The following is a 15,137-nucleotide window of genomic DNA, read 5'->3' on the forward strand; positions in this document are numbered from 1 at the left end:
TTTGGATCGCACGGTCACTAAAAGACCATAAATAATGGGCAGGGAAGGGTTTCCTCGGACCTTTAAAACCTAAATAAAAAGTCGTCTATATACAGTAGGGCCCAAACCCACGCAATAAACCACCCCCTTCCGACCTACAGTCGCTCAGCCGAGTCACTGCTGCTTCAATCAGCTCGGCGGGAGGCTTTGGAAGAGGCTGTCACAGCCAGAACACAGTCCCCGCCTAGCCTGCAGGCTCGCAGCCCGGCCCCCCACCTCCGCTCCCCCGAGGGGCGTGCTTGCACCTGAATAACGGCGTCCCGCTCTTCCCAGGTCCTTTAAGACGGCCAACCCACCCTTTACCCTAATAACAGTGGCGGCCGCGCCGTTTAATTCCACTGTCGTCTGACTGCAGTGTCGACCGAGTCCCGGCTCCAGGCCTCGGGACCGACAGTGCAGACCCAAGCATCCGCCCTGCGCCGCCGCCGCCGCCCGGCCCGCAAGGGGCCGGAGGAAGCAGTGCCGGTCGCGGCGTTCCGGTGCGCGCGCGCGGCTCAGCCAATCGCGTGCTCGCCCGCCCCCCGCGGCCGCAGCGAGGCTGGCGCTGGGAAGAGGAAGAAGAACATTCGCCCTCCTCCTACCAGCGCGCGGGCGGCGGCGGCAGCGGCACCGGGGTCACGAACTCTGACCTTTCACTGACAAAAACAATAACAAACTCCCCCTTCCCCGCGACCCCGGCGGCGCCCCCGGGCCCGCCCCCGCTTTTACCTCGGCGTCTCGTCTCTGGTCCGCTGCCCCACGAGCCTGCGGCCCCGGGCTCCCGCCATCCGCCGACGCCGGGAGCCCGGCCTCCCCACGCCCTGCCCTCCGCGCCGGGGGCCGCCCGTCGCAGACACGGGACCTGCTTCGAAGCCGCTTTGGCGCCAAATCCTGAGGTAAAATTGAAAAAGGGGCCGGGGCGGGGTCGGGCCGGCGGCGGAGGGGGCGGGCCTGGTGCGCGGACATGGAGGCGCCGAGTCGGCGGCTGAACCCGACCTTTTTACCTTTGCCACGGGGCGGCAGCGGCGGCGCGGGACGCTTTGCATAGTGGGCCGGGCCGCTCCCTTCCCCTCCCCGCCCGCGCCGGGAGCAGCGAGCGGGCCCCCCCTGACCGGCCTGGCCGGCGCGAGGGTGGGGACAGAGGGGGAATGGCCGCGGCCCCGCCTCACAGCTGGCCCTCCGCCAGCGCCGCCATTTTGTTCTCGATGAAGAGGGCTCTGGCAGGGCCGAACTCCCTCCTCCTCGTCAGCCTCCTCATCCCTGTGGTCCCTCCTTCCCTCATTCCCAGACTCCTCGCCCCTCCGCTCCTCGTGTGCCGTTGGCGGCCGCCTCGGCCCAACCGCCGTTTTTTCGGAAGGGGAGTGTGGAAGGCGGGTACGGAGTGCCGCCTCGTGAGCGACGGCTTTGCCGACCAATTGGTGCCCACACAGGAGGGCCGGGACCTGCGCTCCTTCCCCCCGAAGTTCTGCTGATTGGCTGGGGCAGGAGAGGGGCGTTCCCCGCGGGGCGCTGCAATCCTGGCAGGGCGGGGGCAGGGGCGGGGCGCAGCTTGGGCTCTAAGGGTCATGGGGGCGCGGCCTGGGCGTGAGTCGGGAGCACGGGGGACCCGGCGAGGGGCCGCGCGGTTTCCCCAGGCCTGGAACGCGTCCAGGATGGGTCATGTTGAACAATAGTGATAAAGGTGGCGAAGCATCTTGAGTGCACGTCGCTGACTCGTGGGAAGGACTTTTAGCAATCTGGACACCTTTCATGGCCGGGCTCCTTCCTGTATTTCCGGCGCAGCCGCGGGCGAATCTTGAGGCGCAATTTCAGAGATTGTAAAATGGGGAGAATGGGCGTTCTTGCCAGGCCGGACCTCCCTTCTCAGGATCGTTGAGTGCTCTACTCAGAAAATGGAGTCAAGGCTACTCTGTGAGCCCCAAAGTAATGTAAAAATGGTCTTATTGTTGAAAATCGGGTGTAGAAGCACCAGGAATGGAAAGCTTAAATGTATTGAAGGCTTGAGAGAACACAGGTGAATCAGGTAATTCTCTGCTCATTCATTGATTAAATGCTTGTTTGCTTAGTTTGGGGGCACTGGGGATACATCCAGAGAACTAGCTAGACAAGGCTTCTCTCCTAGAATTGGGGATGGAGATGAACAGACAAAAATATGATTTCAGAGAATGGTAAATTCCAGAAAAGAAATGAAACCGAATTAAAGAAGATACGGAGACAAATTTAGATTGGGTGTTCAGAGAAGGCCTCTGTAAGGCGGTGTTTGAACCGAGGAACCTAAGGAAGGAATAGTCAGAGAGAGCCAGGTGCTAGCACCACAGGTGTAAAGGCCCAGGAGGGAAAGAAAGCATTTGGTGTGATTGGGAATAGGCTGTAGATTGGTTGGAACTAGTTTGTTGTTCTATTATCCTGCTCTATCTCCAGGCTAAAGTCTGTGAAATATGACAAAGGTAATAGAGAATAAGTCTTCAATTTAACAATGAAAGAGTCAAGGAAAATATAGCCGTCAAATGAATTGCTGATAAATATATGACTTGGGGGGAAAGCCTCAGAAAATCACTTACAGTTGGATATAAGGGGCTGACAAATGATTTGTCAGCCCCTTATATCCAACTTCAATTCATCAAATATTTGCGGAGCCCCTGAATACCTCAGGAATTAGGTGCTAGACTGGGAATACAGAGGTGACTAAAACACTGTTCACTGTCCTCAAGTATGTGTGAATGTGGTTCTATACACAAGTTCTGTTTTCTCCCTCTCATCATCCCCATACACAAAATGTTTTATGCCAAAGCTAATTACTGTGTTAACAGTGTCAGCATTTACTAGCCATGTGACTTTGGGTAAGTTACTTAACGTTTTTGAGCCTTACTGTCCTCATCTGGACAATAATAGAACCTTTTAGAATTGAGGATTAAATGGGTTAATGTAAATAAAGCGCCTTGCACATAGTAAATACTTGTAATTGGAGTTAAAGGATATAAGCGGTGAAATTTTTAGTCATTGTGGTATAGGGGCAAAACACTAGATTGGAACACTGGGGTTCTAGTTTTGACTGTTCTGCTTTTGGTTATTAATTGGCATCCAGACCAAAAATTTATTTAGAAAACAAAGTAATAGCACTAATAATCTAACAAAAAGTATGGGGTGCTTGACAATTTACAAGACTCTTACAAGCATTACGTAGTTTATACCCCACTAGAACCGATGTAATTGTGGAGGTCCTTTTCCTGCTGTTTTAAAACTTTCTAAGATGTTCCATCATTTTCATATCGCTGTACCCCTAACCCCCTGCACTCTAAATATACTGGCTTGCCTTCAACTTCCTTGACATCTAACTTACCTTAATCCCAGGCCCTTTCACACGCTGTACCCTCAGCCTGAAATCCTCACATGCCCCCCTTCACACTTATGCCCACACGCCCTAGTCCTGCAGATTTCAGCTCAAGCATCACCTCCTAGGGTAGCCCTCTCTGATGCCTAGTGCCAATCTAGATCAGATTCTTTTACTACACTGTATTTTTCCATTATAACCTTTGTCTCACTTTGTAATTATACTCCATTATATGATTGTTTGATATTTGTTCCCCTTACCATGCGGTAAATTGCATGAGAGCAGGAGTTATTTTGTTCATCATTATATTTCCAGCACTTAGCAGAGTGCCTGGCACTATTTGTTGAGTGAATTAATTGATAATTTATGATATCATTGGTAACTAAGTTACTGCTCATTAATGGTACCTTTTTGTGGGGGCTTGTTTGGCAATTCAGATAGCAGTGCCAGCAATAAAATGTCTGTTACAGTATTTGGATGATTTTAGGAAGTGGCCCATCACAGATGGCACTGACTGGAGACATGAATCTCTTTTTAGGCACTTATATGTTGATTTTATGTTTAATTCTTTTTAAAGAGCAGAAATAGATAACTTAATAATAAACTGAATTACAAAGTAAATTAATGAAAGTTAATGAGTTCATATGGAACTCATTAATAAACAAATAGTCCAAATATAACCATGTCATTTACTTTAACTGAAGAAACAAAGCACTGATATGATTTTCTTAAAATTAAAAATGCTAGTCTTTGTTTCTCTATCACAGGGGATAAAAGAACAGAGAAGTAGGTTTGCAGGGAGTTAAGAGTTGAAAGTCTGTAGTCATTTTTATTTTTATTTTTAAAAATTTATCTTTATTGTTGCAAGTATTACAGATGTCCCTTTTTACCTCATTGGCCCCCTCCACTCTGCTCTAACACACCCCCCCCCCCCCCCCCGCAGGCCTTCACCACATTATTGTTTGAGTCCATAGGTTATGCGTATACGCATATAAGTTCTTTGGTTAATCTCTTCCTGCCTCCCCTCCCCCCTTCTCTCAGATTCATCAGTCTGTTCCACGATTCCATGTCTCTGGATCTACTTTGTTCATCAATTTATTTTGTTCATTAGATTCCACATGTAAGTGAGATCATGTGATATTTGTCTTTCTCTGGCTGGCTTATTTCATTTAGGATAATTGTCTCCAGGTTCCTCCATGCTGTCTTGAAGGGTAAGAGAGCCTGCTTTTTTACAGCTGCATAGTATCTATACTATTAACCTTTTGCACTCGGATGTCGACACGGTTAGCATTAGAATAAAGGAATCGAGAAAAAAGGGAGTGCAAAGGGTTAAATGATATTATGCTAATTAGACTGGGAGACCTTCCAGGAGACCTTCTGGATGTTCTTCTGGACAAAGCCATGGTGGTGGGGCCGAGGTAGAGGCGGTTAGGGGCCAAGAGGGGAGGGCAGTTGGGGGTGATCAGGCCAGGATGGGGCGGCAGTTGTGGGTGAACAGGCCGGTGGCGGTGGGGGGAGGGGGTCATTGGGGGTGAGCAGGCCAGTGGTGGGGGGGCAGTTAGGGGTGAGCAGGCCGGCAGGGGGGGGTCAGTTGGGGGCGATCAGACTGGCAGGGGGGAGCAGAGGGGCAGGTGGGGGTGAGCAGGCTGGCAGGGAGGAGCAGTTGGGGGTGATCAAGCTGGTGGTGATCGGGTCTAAACCAGCAGTCGGACATCCCCTGAGGGGTTCCAGATTGGAGAGGGTGCAGGCCGGGCTGAAGGTCCCCCTCCCCGCACGAATTTCGTGCACCGGGCCACTAGTTTCATTATGTAAATCTACCACAGCTTCTTATGCACTCATCTGCTGATGGGCACTTGAGCTGTTTCCAGATCTTAGCTATTGTAGATAGCTCTGCTGTGAACATAGGAGTGCATATATTCTGATTGATGTTTCAGGATTCTTAGGGTATATTCCTGGAAGTGGGATAACTGGGTCAAATGACAGTTCCATTTTTAATTTTTTGAGGAAACTCCATACTAGTCTTCATAGTGGTTACACCAGTATGCATTCCCACCAGCAGTGTCCTACTGTTCTCTTTTCTTCACATCCTCACTAGCCCTTGTTTGTTGATTTGTTGGTGCTAGCCATTCTGGCAGGTGTGAGGCGATACCACATTGTCGTTTTAATTTGCATCTCTCTGGTGATTAGTGACTTTGAATATTTTTTCATATGTCTCTTGGCCATCTGTATGTCCGCTTTGGAGAAGTGTCCATTTAGGTCCTTTGCCCATTTTTTCATTGGATTGTTTATCTTCCTTTTGTTGTATGAGTTCTTTATATATTTTGGAAATTTATCCCATATTAGATGTATCATTTGCAAATATGTTCTCCCATACAGTGGTATCCCTTTTCATTTTGTTGATGGTTTCCTTAGCTGTGCAAAAGCTTATTATTTTGATGTAGCCATTAATTTTAAATATTTATCCTTCCAAAGATAAATGGATTCATGTAACAGAACTATTGAAGAATAACTTTTTAATTGTTTTCCCAAGTTTAAAAGCTTACTTTGCAAAGTATATGTTAAGCTTCCACCTGAAAGTCTGGTAAATAGACCATTTTTGTTGACTTACTTTACATACTACTTACTTTTTATGTAGTTTTTAAAAATATATATTTTATTGATTTTTTACAGAGAGAAAGGGAGAGGGATAGAGAGTTAGAAATATCAATGAGAGAGAAACATTGATCAGCTGCCTCCTGCACACCTCCTACTGGGGATGTGCCCGCAACCAAGGTACATGCCCTTGACCGGAATTGAACCTGGGACCCTTCAGTCTGCAGGCTGACACTCTATCCACCGAGCCAAACCAGCTAGGGCTTTTTATGTGTTTTTATTTTTTATTTTAGAGAGAGAAACATTGATGATACAGAGAAACATTCATCAGTTGCCTCCTGCACACACCCCTACTGGGGATGGAGCTTGCAACCCCATGTGCCCGGACTGGAATCACACCACAGAACTTTCGGTGCATAGGACATGGCTCAACCAATTGAGCAACACTGGCCAGGGCTATATAATACTGATTTTAAAAATAAGATGTCATAATATTTTAAAACCAATTAGCAGTCACACTTTTATTTAAATCATTGGTTTTGGAGTCTTCTATCCTGTTATAGGATTTTTTGATACCACTTGTTCAACAATTTTGATTCCTTGAACTAATTAATTACTCAGGGTAACTAAAGGACTGATAGTTTAATGTTATTTTACAACATTAAATTACTTATTTATTGCTTTCAACAGTTGTATTTAAGATGACCTTGAAATTTTGTTTTTATGAACATGTCTTACAGAAAATAAAACCCATATGTGTAATAATTTTACTTTTTGAGGAATTCCAGAAAGTCTTAACATTTGTCTCCAAGAAGTCAAGTAACAGTTCAGCACCTATCTCTGGAACCTTGAGTGGGTAGCCTCTCTGAGACTTATAGATTTCCCACTTTTAAAATGGTGGGGCGGGGTGGGTGGGGGGAACCAACACTGAGTTTGGGGCCAGGAGTAGGAGTCACTGGTCCAAGTTACATAGAACAAGGCAGGTGGATCTGTGTAGAGCAGGCCCCCTTCAACCTTGGCACTGAACCACTGGCCTTTTGTGTCTAGCTGCCTTAGTGTCTCCACATATTGAGGGCTCTCATTTGGGGTTTTTTTCTTTGAGTTCTCTTACCTGTGTGTCATATGCTTCTTCAGTCCCAAAGCACGTCCTAGAGCAGATACTCGTTCCCCTTAATCAGTACCACATAGGAGGAATCTGTGAAGGAAATCCATCTTAGAACTCAAGTCCAGCCTCAAACCTGATGCAAAACTTTGCAAGAGTTTTGTTTAGCTCTTTTTACTTTATTACTGGTTATGAGAAACTTAAATAAATGTGTCCATCACGTTATCATCTTTAACACAATGGACACATTTGTGTTCCTGTCGCACGTTGTAAAGGATAAGCTCTTATTTCTTGGAGTCTCGCTTGCAACCTAACATGACTGGAGGCTGAGATTCTCTTTGTAATTCCCTCCCATCCCTGCCATGCCTTCCCCATCCCTTGCCATCTATTTCTGCTATGGGTTCCCCATCCTCTCTTCAGGTGCCCTGAGTGCTAGAGAGTTTTAACAACAGGAGTTTGGTACCAAAAGTCATGACTGTGTGGGAATTGCAACTCAACTAGCATAGCTCACAATGATGAGTGGTAGTGGATAGAAAGGATGAAAGTTCAGATTAGGGCATGGCATAGGCATTATTATGAGGAGAGAAGGAGCAGATTCATACCCCTGGCATCTGGAGTCTTGGAGCAGAGGTATGGGAAGTGAATTGTTAGAATCAGAAAGAAATAGGCTAGCTCAGACACTTTACTCCTGGACTCCAGGTAGCCTATAATGATGAAAGCTAACTTCAGGGGGAAAGTGTGATTTTTAGGGACAATAAAAATTAACTCTCCCACTGTAATAGGCCTGAAGTCCCTAAATAGGAGGTGAAACCTTTCATTCCATAATTATTCTAAGGCCTGGAAATATTAACAAATTGATAGGGAGGAATTTCTTACCAAGTGTAAAGAGGATATCATTCTGTCCTGTTTGAATTAGTGGGAGGTGTGAAAAAAGGTATTGAGGCCTAGAAAATTGGATGAATGCTACTGAAGAGTGAGGAGGAGAAGCTGGCAGTGCTAGACTCAAACTTGAAGGCTTCATGGTTTTACTGGGAGCCACCTTACTTACATTTATTGTTCACGTATTGATAGGAAAAAAAAAAGGTAGGCAAAAAAAGTTTCTTACTGTCTGCTCACACATGCACTTTCAATAACTGCCTGCCTCTGTGTACCATTCTCTTTCTCTCACCCTCCCTTATTGCTTCTGCAATAATACATCTTTTTACTAGATTAAGCCTGGAATGAAAAAATCACGTTTAAAATGTTTTAAAGCACAGAGTTTAGGTCAGCCCTTGGCTGAAAAGACTGGTAATCAGAACATGTTTGTTACTTAATGCAATGCATATTTTTTTAAAAATTAAACTTAAATTTGTTTCTTTTCTAAAGTAAAAGACAGTTTTTTAAAAGAGGAAATTTTCAAATGAAGGAAAGATAGCATTGTATCAAAAGGCACATACAAGAATGTTGTCAGTAGATTATGTGACTTTTAAGTGAAACATATAATGAAACTAATTTTACCATAGGCTGCTTGATATAAACAAGAGTTAAGTTTCTAGGGTATCTCATCAACGTTATAACAAAATAACATTATTCGAGGACCTGCTGTATTTAGGAATTAGTGGTTGTATAAACTAGTTATTAAATGATCTAGCTTATTGATTCAAGCAATTTGTTCCCTTAGGTAATTAGCTGCTCTCCTGTCACTTTAAAAGATTCCTTCCTCTTGACTTTTTCTGGGAAATTATTTTGAAGGACACTGGTAGAGAGGGAATGTTGTGTTCTTAGAATTAGAGAGGCCTGGAAGACTTGAAACAAGTTGATTAAACTTCTGAGTCTGTTTTTTTTCTGTATGTATTGGTAGTGCTAATAATACCTACTCAGAAGGTATTTTAAGGATTAAATGATGCCTCCTTTTATATAAGGCACATTGTAGATTCTCAGGAAGTCTGTCCTGCTTTCCTTCCATCCATTTGTCCCTGGCTCACACTAATAGAAATGAAGAGAGTTCTTATCACCCTTACACTTAGGCCCTTGGAAAGGTGAGGAAAATCAGTACAATGATTTTTATTTATTTATTTATTTTTACAGGAAGTCGCTCAGAAAGTTGTAGTACTGCTCTGGTAGCATGAGAACTCCATAGATGAGAACCACTTCTTTCCCCACTGTTTAATCTTTACCACCTCACCTCCCACCCCCTAGCACACATAGATCATTGCTGTCCCTTTCTTATAGTCCAGACTTACAATTATGTTTCTTGTGTAGGGCAGGAAATCACCTGACCTAAAAGCAAATAATCTTTGAGTCTAAGTAGTGGCAGGATTTCTGATTGAAGTCGCAGGATGTATATCTGAACTTGACCTTAGAGGCAGCCCCATGAGCCTTTCTTTTGATGAATATCCTACCTAATAATAGACAAATATGCAAATTGACCACACCTTCACTACGCCCAAGCCACGCCCACGAGCCAAGCCATGCCCACCAACCCATCAGGACGAGTATGCAAATTACCCCCAACAAAGACGGCGGCTAATTTGCATATCAAGACAGCGTAGAAAGAAGCCAAGAGCTGCAGAAGGGAGCAAAGCTGCGGAGAAGCAAGCAAGCCGGGGGGAGGAGAAGGGAGGAGCGGAGGCGGGGCCGGGGGAGAAGGGAAAAGCAGGTGGGCTGGTGGACAAGGGAGGAGAGCAGGCAGGGCAGGGTAGAGTGCAGCAGGAAACCCTATTGCAGGATTTTTCCTGCAACGGGAACGCTAGTCCTATCTAATAAAGAGGGAATATGCAAATTGTCACACCTTCACAAAGATGGCGGCACCCAGTCCCCTCAGCCCCACCGGAGTCCCACAGTCCTTTCAGCTCAGCTGCGGGGGGCGGCAGGCACACAGTGCGACCAGACCTGCCCTCAGCCCCCAGCCGCCCAGAGTGGGCCCAAGGCGCAGGCAAGCCTTGGATGGCGGCTGCCCGGCCGCCCAGGGCCGCCCAAGGCTCAGGTAACCAGGGCCGGCCGAGGCTTGCGCTGCCAGCAGTGGCAGCAGCAGAGGTATGATGAGGGCGTCGCCTTCCCCTGATCACCGGGCCGCCGCGCTCCCACCCCTGAGGGCTCCCAGACTGTGAGAGGAGACCGGCCGGGCTGAGGGACTCTTCCCCCCTCAACCTCCCCCCCAGAGTGCATGAATTTTCATGCACTGGGCCTCTAGTTTTATTATATTAAATCTGCCACTTGATTTCCATATCCTGGTTTCAAGTCGATCTATGATTTCAAATCTTTAGCTATGTATTTCTCTCTTTTTTTAAAATCCTCTTTTAGGCTCTCTAGATCCTTCAGTTTTTATTTTCCCATGAGTATGAATAAAAAGACTGACAGCCCAACCGGTGTTGCTCAGTGGTTGAGTGTTGACCTATGAACCAGGAGGTCCCAGTTCGATTCCCGGTCAGGGCACATGCCCAGGTTGTGGGCTCAATCCCCAGTGGGGCATGCAGGAGGCAGCCAATCAATGCTTCTCTCTCATCGTTGATGTTTCTCTCTCTCTTCCTCTCCCTTTCTCTCTGAAATCAATAAAAAGAAAAAAAGACTCTGACAGTCACAGCATAACAAAACTTGTACTGAATATCTTGGACCTATCAAGAAGTTCTATTACCCATGTAGTATTTTGAAAATAGTTATTAAGTATTGGCTTATTTATTTATTTATTTTTAAATATATTTTATTGATTTTTTTACAGAGAGGAAGGGAGAGGGATAGAGAGTTAGAAACATCGATGAGAAAGAAACATCGATCAGCTGCCTCCTGCACACCTCCTACTGGGGATGTGCCTGCAACCAAGGTACATGCCCTTGACCGGAATTGAACCTGGGACCTTTCAGTCCACAGACTGACGCTCTATCCACTGAGCCAAACCGGTTTTGGCGGTATTGGTTTATTTTTAAATATTTGTGAGATTTATCTTAATTTAGTCCTTTCATTTTGCCCAGTTATAAAGTTTAACAATGAATTACAAATGCTGTGTGAGCATATGATTCATGTAAATATAGTTAATTTCATGTGGATCTTATGTCGAAATGAGAGACCTATTCCTAAGTGTAATACACATTTTATAGATTTGAGTTATTGCTTTCAAATTTCTTTGAGAAAGTAAAAGTGGCACCATCTCCTTGTATAATAGTAGCTTCCATGTATTGCATGTCTGTTATGTGCCTGGCACTGAGTTAGGCTCTTACATACATATTTAAGATCTAATCTTCACAATTAACTTCATGTGGTTTAGTATCAGAAAGATCAATTTAGTGCCAGAGCCTCACAACCCAGTATATTTGTTTAGATGAGAAAATATCAAGACAGTAGATATTTTTGAATGTTATTTAATTATGGGCCATGTAATATATAAATATGGATAATGTGAATCAGTTGATTGTGAAGGGAAAGGCAGGCTCACCTATTCCTATCAATAAAGACAAAGTTTCCTTGTCCTAGGGCTTGTTTATTGTTATTTGAGATCCTGATTCCTAAGCCTGCCCCTGTGGAGAACATAGCTGAGCTGTCCTGGCGACTTGCTGGGTATTTGGGTGATCGCAGTCAGAGCCCAGCTTTCACTGTAGTGGGGTTTGTAGCTCTGCTTCACAAAAGAAACTTTAGTTGCAAAGTTTGGTCAGCTGTACACTTTTTGTGAGCCTAGAAGAGCTTATTCAAAGTCACCATAGTTTTCTCTACTTCTTTGTTATTAAAAGGATGATATTGATCTCATTGTAGTTGAAAGAATATGTTATAAAACCTATGCTTACATAAAGTCAGGCAATAATAGTTTTACTTCCATCATCCTGTGGTCTGTATTATAGTTTTTATGTACTGTACCCTGTTGTCATACATGTGCAATACAGGAAAAACTCACATTCAAATTAAGTTTAAGACTATGTCTTCACACTTCATAGTCTTTGTTGCCACCACTTTCTAACTGACCCTCCATTTATAGTCTCTCCTTTTTTATCATCTCCACACTGTTCCCTAAAGGATTTTTTTAAGATCCAGATGTGATTATTTCATTTTTCTGCCAGTCCTCTAATAGTTCTCTGTTATCTATCCTATCAGCCTCTCTCCTCCCCTGACCTCTCCAATAATCCCCCACCAGATTTCCTGCTGTTCCTCAAATATGTCATTCTCTTTCATACCTACCAGTTTGTATGAGCTGTTATCTCTGCTTAGAACTCTCCCCATTCTCCTCTTTGCTTATTGAATTTCTACTCTACCTTCAAGACCCAGCGTCTCTCCTATAAAACTACCACAAGCAGAGCGAGATGCTTCTTTCTTTGGACATTCTTTGTAGCATTTAACACTGCATCCGCTTTTATTGGTTTCCTTCTAAAATTCTTCAAGGACAAGGACTTTCTCCTCCTCTTATTATTGTCATTGTTAATTCTCAGCAGTCAATTCATTTACTATTTCACAGCAGTTGCTTAAAAAGGATTGGTAGTTATTCAACTTGATTAGCTTAAAATTACCGTTGAAAAATATTCTGTGGCAGTTTCTTTTTTTACTTGAGCTATTTGGTCTTTTCCGGGAACATTATTGTGTGTGGGAGCAATCTTCAAGGGTTAGGGAGCTGAATAGGTCAAGGACCAACCTTTGAAGACCTCAAGTTTCTGTACCAAGAAATATAATATTTTGTCCACAGTGCTTATAAATACAGTTTCTGATGTATAGTAATCATTCGGGAAATGTCAGTTACTATCAGTATTATCATGCTTAGCTCTGCCCGCCAAGAAGGTTGTTTTTAAATGTTTTTTTCTAGTTTGAGTATCAAAGCAATAGGTGGTTGTTGTTTTTTGTGTGTGTGTGGTGTGTTTTTTTTCAGACTTCAAATGCAAAATTATATTGTGCTAGTGACTGGTTTTTCAAACTACATGTGGACACAATACACTATTTCCTGGAGCTTCTCATTCTAGGACAGTGGTTCTCAACCTTTCTAGTGCCACGACCCTTTAATACAGTTCCTCATGTTGTGGTGACCCCAACCATAAGATTATTTTTGTTGCTACTTCATAACTGTAATTTTGCTACTGTTATGAATCGTAATGTAAATATATGTGTTTTCCGATGGTCTTAGGCTCTACAGCAGCGGTTCGCGACCCACAGGTTGAGAACCGCTAGCGGGGTCGCCTAAGACCATCGGAAAACACAGATATTTACATTACGATTCATAACAGTAAGAACCACTGCTGTAGAGCCTAAGACCATCGGAAAACACAGATATTTACATTACGATTCATAACAGCAAAATTACAGTTATGAAGTAGCAACAAAAATAATCTTATGGTTGGGGGTCACCACAACATGAGGAACTGTATTAAAGGGTCGCAGCATTAGAAAGGTTGAGAACCACGGTTCTAAGGGGGTTGCCTCCTAATTGACAACCATTGTCAAAGTGCTCTACCTTTCCTTCCTACTATGTGGTCTTTCTGTCTTTAGGATTACCTGTTGCTGTGATAGCAGTAAGAGAAGCTCTCAGGTGAGAGTCTTGCCCTCTGGCATTATCTTTTTTTTTTTTACCTATGCACTTGAGTTAAAAATTTTCCCTCACTTCCTGATGTCTTACATTGTGATATCCTGAAAGAAGGCCCTGTCTTTCTTATTTATATATGAGAATAGAATATAGTTTGCGACTTAACATATTTTCAAAAATGATGAAATGGAAAATATTTTTTGAAATTACCCCCTCATTTTTATCTGCTCTCACTAGATTTAAATCTTTATTGAAAGCACTTGCTTTTCATAATTTCTCTTTCGATACCTCTCTCAACGTTATTCTCACTCATTGTCTTTGCTTATTTTTCCAGAAGGTGCACACATTCTTCCTTGTTCATTTTTAAGCAGTTCCAAAACTGCTGTTGATGATGCCTGAAGCTGCTTTGAAGGCAGAAAATCAAGAGTGAGATCAAGAATTGTAAGAATTTAAGTTATAAAGAAAGGTTGCTGCTCCGGGTCATGAGTGTTTGAGATAGTCTAGGAAGTTGGTGTGGGCAAGAGAGCAAAATGGCAGGGAGGGGATGCACTTGCCCTAACAGAGCAAGATTTATTATAAAACTGCAGTAATAAGATAATGGTAGTGGCATGGAGAAAGATAAGTAGAACAGTAGTGGAATAGAATAGAGAACCTAGAATTACATCCACACATACAGGGAAGCCTAAGATATGGTAGGCAAAAAGGATAGGTTGTTTAGAAATGGTGCTAGAAAATTGATTATCCATATAGGGGGAAAAAAATGGATTCTTCTCATCAAACTCAAAAATCAATTTGCAGATGAATTGAGGACTTAAATGTGAGGGACAAAACTCTTTAACATTTATAATACATAACATTATACTTTTTAAAAAATTCTCACCCAAGCCCTAACGGGTTTGGCTCAGTGGATAGAGCGTCGGCCTGCGGACTCAAGGGTCCCAGGTTCGATTCCGGTCAAGGGCATGTACCTTGGTTATGTGCACATCCCCAGTAAGGGGTGTGCAGGAGACAGCTGACTGATGTTTCTCTCTCATGGATGTTTCTAACTCTCTATCCCTCTCCCTTCCTCTCTGTAAAGAAATCAATAAAATATATTTAAAAAAAAAATTCTCACCCAAGGATATGTTTTTATTGATTTTAGAGAGAGAGGAAGGGGAGGGGGGAGAGAGAGAGAAATGTCGATCGGGTACCTTCCATATGTGCCCCAACCAGGGGTTGAACCTGCAACCTAGGTATGTGCCCTGACTGGGAATCAAATCCACGACCCCTTGGTGCATGGGACGATGCTCTAACTGATCGAGCCACACCGGCCAGGGCAAAACATTAAACTTTTGACCTTCATGTAGGATAAGATTTTTTATTTATTTATTTATAAATAAAAGTACATAAAACATAAAAGTACAAATTGTAAAAGAAAATATTGACAAATTTAGCCTTATTAAATTTAAGAACTTCTATTCATCAAAAGACACCATAGATGTGCTACATAGCAGAAGATATTTATAATTTATGTAACCAACAAAGAATTAATATTTAACTTTTCTAAGCTAAACATGTTAATTACTACATCTTCCTTTGTGACCTAACATCTAGAATCTACTGGTTGTTAGCAGTATCTTGGAGCC

The 15,137-nt window shown here is 43.7% G+C and overlaps 1 protein-coding gene across 1 annotated transcript in view; it reads left to right on the top strand.

Moving 5' to 3' along the window:
- Positions 1-871: 871 nt before the first annotated feature.
- The window catches only part of NR2C2 (nuclear receptor subfamily 2 group C member 2), an 84,744-nt gene continuing 70,478 nt past the window's right edge, over positions 872-15,137 (top strand). The window contains exon 1 of the mRNA XM_028127814.2: positions 872-914. The gene's annotated coding sequence lies outside the window, so the exon portion shown is untranslated. The remainder of the gene's footprint in view (positions 915-15,137) is intronic.

This window comes from Eptesicus fuscus, chromosome 18 (genome assembly GCF_027574615.1).
Source record: "Eptesicus fuscus isolate TK198812 chromosome 18, DD_ASM_mEF_20220401, whole genome shotgun sequence".
Classification (NCBI taxonomy): domain Eukaryota; kingdom Metazoa; phylum Chordata; class Mammalia; order Chiroptera; family Vespertilionidae; genus Eptesicus; species Eptesicus fuscus.